Raw genomic sequence first — 5,868 nt, 5'->3', positions numbered from 1 at the left:
CCTCCTGTAGTGGGTCTGTCATTTCCTGAGTTTGTGTATGCTCATGCTCTTTGGCCTGCTGTCCTCTTCTGGAACCCTGAGACAAACATGGATGCAACAATGTACTCTGTACAAAGCATTCATTGGATGGTTAATTGTACAAGAGAAAGTTTGCAAGAGACCTCAATTCACCAATTAGCTAACTGATTGCACAGGGTGAAGTTTTAGATCATTATTTTAAAACACTTGAAAATAATTTTTGAAACACAAGCAAATACTTACTGGCATTAAGCAAATAGATGGGAGGTCCAAATTGAATGATCCCAACAGCCAATCTAATTATAAAAAGGAAATACACCAAAATATTGAAGAATGGCTAGCTCTGGGTTGTAGCTGATTTTAGTTTTCTTATTACCATTTGCTTTCAAATTATATATAAAGGCCAAGTTCAATTTTTTGTTTGTTTTTTTCAAGACAGGGTTTCTCTCTGTAGCCCTGGCTGTCCTGGAACTCACTCTGTAGACCAGGCTGACCTCGAACTCAGAGATCTGCCTGCCTCTGCCCCCCAAGTATTGGGATTAAAGGCGTGTGCCACCATGCCCAGCTGCCAAGTCCAATTTTTATAATGAGAACATTTAAAATATCCCAAGTCTACAGAACTCATTTCCCAACCAATGTTGGAAGTTGTGCCTTTAAGAAACTACCTGAGGGGGCTGGAGAGATGGCTCAGAGGTTAAGAGCACTGGCTGCTCTTCCAGAAGACCTGAGTTCAATTCCCAGCAACCACATGGTGGCTCACAACCACCTGTAATGAGATCTGGTGCCCTCTTCTGGCCTGCAGTCATACATGCTGTATACATAATAAATAAATAAAAAGAAAAAAAAGAAAAAAAAAAAAAAAAAAGAAAGAAACTACCTGAGGGCTGGAGAGATTGGTCAGCAGTTAAGAGTACTGACTGTTTTTCCAGAGGACCCAGGTTCAATTCCCCAGCACCCACATGGCAGCTCACAACTGGCTGTAACTCCAGCTCCAGGGAACCCAACACCCATGGCAAAACACCAATGCACATAAAATAAAAATAAATAAAAATTAAAAAAAAAAAAAAAGAAACTACCCGATAACAGGGCAGGTAATATAAGTTCAGTGGATAAAAGGTGCTTGCCCACAGACCTGACAACCTGAGTTTGATTCCCAGGTCCCACAGTATGGAAAGAGTCAACTCTTAAAAGCTGCTCTTCATACAGCTGCACACATGGGATGTGTACACACAGGTACACCAAACATATATATTTTAAAATCTCTGGATCACACTGTGGCTCCTGATGGGGAGATGGCTGATTCACCAGAAGAAGTATGTATGGTAACATACAAGATATGTTACCAGGGAGACGGATCCATTTCAGGAGCTTCATCTACCATAGATGGTGGATTCCTGAATTTAATCAGTAGCACAGGCAGGTAGTTGGGGGGGGGTGAGGGGGGGTGAGGGAGGGTGGTATTGACCCCTAGAGTTCAGCCCCCAGCCTCTCAGCTTCCTTTCCCAGTGTGATCTCTTCCGAGTCCATCTCTCTCACGAACAGCAGCAGGTGGTTCCTGCCTCCCCTTCTCTTCCACAGTGGTGGAGCCCTTATGCTCTACCAGCTCCAGACACTGTTATAGGAGCTGGGGTCACATCATCGAACAGACTAGTCCCACACCTGCAAAACTTGCTCTAGACCCCTAATCTTCTGGGGTCAACATCCCACATGTAGCTGCCATCTTGAGAGTTACTTCCTGGTCCATAATGGCTGCTGCAGCTCCAGCCACTGTCTTCACATTGCAGGCTAGGAAAAAAGAGGAATAGCAAAGGCAAAGAGTATGCTTTATAATAAAGACAAGTTCCTGTTGGAATTCCCAGCCACTCCCCCAGCTACATGACCGCATGCACTGGAAAGATGCTTAGTCATCCTAGGGCCTTATGTCCTAAAATCTGGGAGCTGTGTGATCACATAATTTGCACACAGCAAAGATCACATAACCTTTGTGCATGTGTGGCGTAGCTACTAAAGCCAATATGCACATGTGCAGGGGGGGGAGGGGGTATCCTATAACACATCTTTCTTATTCCTTTCCCTCAATAAACTCTTATAGTGGGTTTTGTTGTACCTCGTGGGTCTTCTTGCATGGTAAACAGTGCTGCTTAATGAATAACATTGCGCCACTTAGTAAATAACAGTTCTTTTTGCTCATATCTTACTAGATTAAAAAAAAAATTAACTTGCAGGCTGGGGATGTAGCTCATTTGGTAGTGTTTGCTTAGCATTTACAAAGCCCTGAGTTCCATCCCCAGAATGTCATAAATCAGGTGTGGTAGTACACACATGTAATCCCCAGCAGTACAGAGGCGGAATCAGGAGGATCAAAAGTTCAAGGCCATCATCCACTACATGGAGGGTTCATAGCCAGCCTAGGCTAGAGACTTGGTCTTAAGAAAAAAGAGAAAAGGGGGAGAGAAAAAAAGAAAGTAAAGCTTGGTTCTGTTAGTCAGTTAAAAGAACTAAGACAGATAGCACAGATGTTTAAGATACCGAGTCATTCAGCTGATGGGTATGTGAGACACTGCCAACTTGGAGATAATATGAATGAGTAAACACATCCAGAGAATTCATAGACAAGTCTCTTAAAAAAAAAAAAAAAAGTGTGGCTGGGCAGTGGTGGCTCACACCTTTAATCCCAGCACTCAGGAGGCAGAGGCAGGCCGAGTCTACAGAGTGAGTTCCAGGACACCTAGAGCTGTTACATAGAGAAACTCTGTCTTGAAAAACCAAAAAATAAAATTAAATAAAATGTTTTAAAAAGTGTGTGTGTGTGTGTGTGTGTGTGTGTGTGTGTGTGTGTGTGCATGCGTGTCTGGAAAGGATCAGGGACATCAAGTCTTCCCCAATTGCTTTCCACTTTACTCAGTAAGGCAGGGACTCCCAAGTGAACCCAGAGCTTGCCTAACACAGCTAGTCCAGCTTGCCAGCTTGCTCCAGAGATGTCTCAGTCTTCTGCTAGAATTACAGGTAAACGCCACGCCCCTCAGCATTTACATCAATCCTCATACTTGTGCAACAGACATTTTATTCACAGAACCATCTCCCTACCCTCTTTTCTTTCTTTTTAAGGGTGGGAGTGGGTGGGGTGGACATTCCTCTTCAGTACATACACAGGAGTGGAATATCTGGATCACAGGTTAGGTGTACATTCAGTGGATAAAGTGGCAAACCATCTCTGGAAACAGCCTTTATATACCCCCCCAGCAGACCATCAAGGATGCTTTCAGTGTATTGACAGCTTAATCCACGCACATTGGATGCGAAAATCGGAAATGAGATCGCATGTCTGGAAACTTCCCTGCAGGAGCCATGCCACTTAGGACCGGAGGCATCAGCTAACAGGCTCTCCTTGAGTTTTGTGGGACAGGGAACACTTATCAACCTTAGCCCTGGTTTCAATGGACTGAGCGATCGTTTTCTCTCTGCCTGTAACTCAAACCATGGAGATGAGGCGAGGAAGGGCGCCTCGGAAATGGGAGTCTGTGCCAAGCTCATTCATAACAAACATTCCTTACACACAGTGCCCGTCGCCTTGCCAGACACAAAGGGGAGGAGGGAGGGTGTGGAAGATTCCATTCCTGCTCTCTCAGTCTCCTGCTCTTGTTCACAATACAGGCAGCAACTCCTCTTTGCTGTGAAGGCAGGCACACAGATCTGACCTCTGGCTTTTGATCTCTGACCTTTGCGTTTTGTTCTGCCTGCTCTCTCTGGGTCATCTCAGCTGAGCCCATGGATTCAGCCGACACCACACTGACCTTCACTGACCCGTGGGGGTCCCAGGAGTGTGTTCCCCACCCACCTCCACCCTACATTCTTCTCTACTCATAATTTCCAAGCCTCTCATGAGTGAATATTGTAGCTTTGTCTTTGGGGTACATCCACAGTCCTGCCATTTCTCCCCACTGCCACCTCCATGGCTCTCGTCCAAGCCATAGTCACCTCTGATCTGAATTCCTCTTCTATGGGTAGGAAGCAGTGGTCCACAATGCCAGCTCTCGGTCCATCACCTTTCAGGAATAGAAACAGGTTTCTCTGACCTCCAGGGTTCCAGCAGATGGGACCATTAGGAGTTTATGTACGTATGTGTGTCGGGGTGAGCTCCCTTGGTGAGTTCCTTGAGCTGTCCCTTTCGGGCTCAACCCCCAGCACAGGGCCTTAATACCCAAGGGAAACAGGTATGCAAGGCTGGCCCAGGCTTTTAACTTAGACTGGCTCACAGCCATTCCTGTGCTCCCATAGCGCATGTATCCCTAAGCAGGGATGGCGAATGCAGCAGTTCCCAGACTCCACTGTGTAGGAGTGTGATAGATACATGTCTCTGTGTTTGCACACACATGCACATGTATGTGGAGGCCAGAAATTGATGTTGGGTGTCTTCCTCAACTGTTCCCTATTTGCTTATTATTTACCTTGAGACATGGTCTCTCACTGAACCCTGTACCATCTCAGAAACTGCTGTGTTAAGAGAACTCCAGATGAGGAAAATGACTACGGTTCCTAGAGTGACCCTGACTTTGATGAGAAAAGTGAAGAACTCAGCCTGTTAAGATTGCTCAGCAGCCCCAGGGTGGGAAGCTGCAGAAACTTCCTGAAGCAGAGGGATACAACCCTGTGACCCTGCTGCGGACTCTGATGAGGATGCTACGAATTTTATTGCATTTTGTGTCCAGGACCTGAGTGACAGCACTGTGCCCTTGACTTTGACCCCTTTGTTTCGTTTGTCCTTCAAGGGTCTTGAGTGATAAGAGCCGATTTTCTTTTGCCTTATTGTCACCACCACCACCACTACCCCCCACCCCCACTACGACACCCCCACCCCCACCCCCACCACCACCACCACAGGTTTCCCTGTGTAATAGTCCTGGCTGTTCTGGAACTCACTTTGTAGACCAGGCTGATCTTGAACTCTTTTACTTTTTTTTTTAATTTGGAAGACCAGCCATGTGGAGGTCAAGGAACAATTGTGGGAGTTGGCTCTCTCCTTCCACCATGTTGGTCCCGGGCTGGGAGCCAACACCCTCAGCCGCTGAACCACAAGGCGAGCAGATTCCTTCTAGCGGGAGCTGAGACAAGATCTCCGGCTCCGTACCTGTCACCCAGTCTGTGAGCTGAAGGCAGGCACAGCTCCCCACCAGGCTGGTCTCAGCAACAGTAATTCAACTACCGCAGTGCTGCTAGCCAGCCTCGGTGCGACCACTGGCTGAGACCTCGACCTAGACATAATTAATGCCCCCTCGTCTCCAAGGGAGACAAGCAAGACTGCGCGTGGAAAGGCAAACGCAAATATCATTAATATTGCACATCTGTGCAGGGTGCAACGGAGGGAGGGGCGGGGCGGGTGCAGTCACACACCTGGTGACACCCACAGCTCGGCGACGTCGCCGTCGCCTCTGCTGGGCGGCGGGGGCTGCGGGGCGCGGTCTGGCACATCCGGCTGGCGGGTTCCCGGGAGGATCCCCGGTGAAGCTCACAGGAACTGGCCCTGAGAAGGTTCCTAGTATCCTCGCTAGCTGTTCCTATCACTGTCCCTGGGGGGGGCCAGCAAGAAGAAAGAGGAAAGGTTTCCAGGTCGCGGCGGATGTGTAGGGGGTCGTCAAAGGTCTCGTTTTGGAGGTCACATAAAGCCTCGGCCTCAGGGTTCCCGCCCAAGCCCCTCACAAGCGGGGCCAGAGAGCCAGGAAGAGCGGGCTAGTGCGCGCGCGCAGAACCTGCCCCGCCCCCCGGAGCCCCGCCCACCACGCCGCGACTCCCGCCCACCCAGCGGGCAGCCCCGCCCACCTGTCTGTGCGCCTGCGCAGCGCGCCCCGCTAG

This window comes from Peromyscus leucopus, chromosome 2, assembly GCF_004664715.2.
Source record: "Peromyscus leucopus breed LL Stock chromosome 2, UCI_PerLeu_2.1, whole genome shotgun sequence".
NCBI classification, from domain to species: Eukaryota; Metazoa; Chordata; class Mammalia; order Rodentia; family Cricetidae; genus Peromyscus; species Peromyscus leucopus.
Note: the sequence above shows the minus strand (reverse complement) of the source record.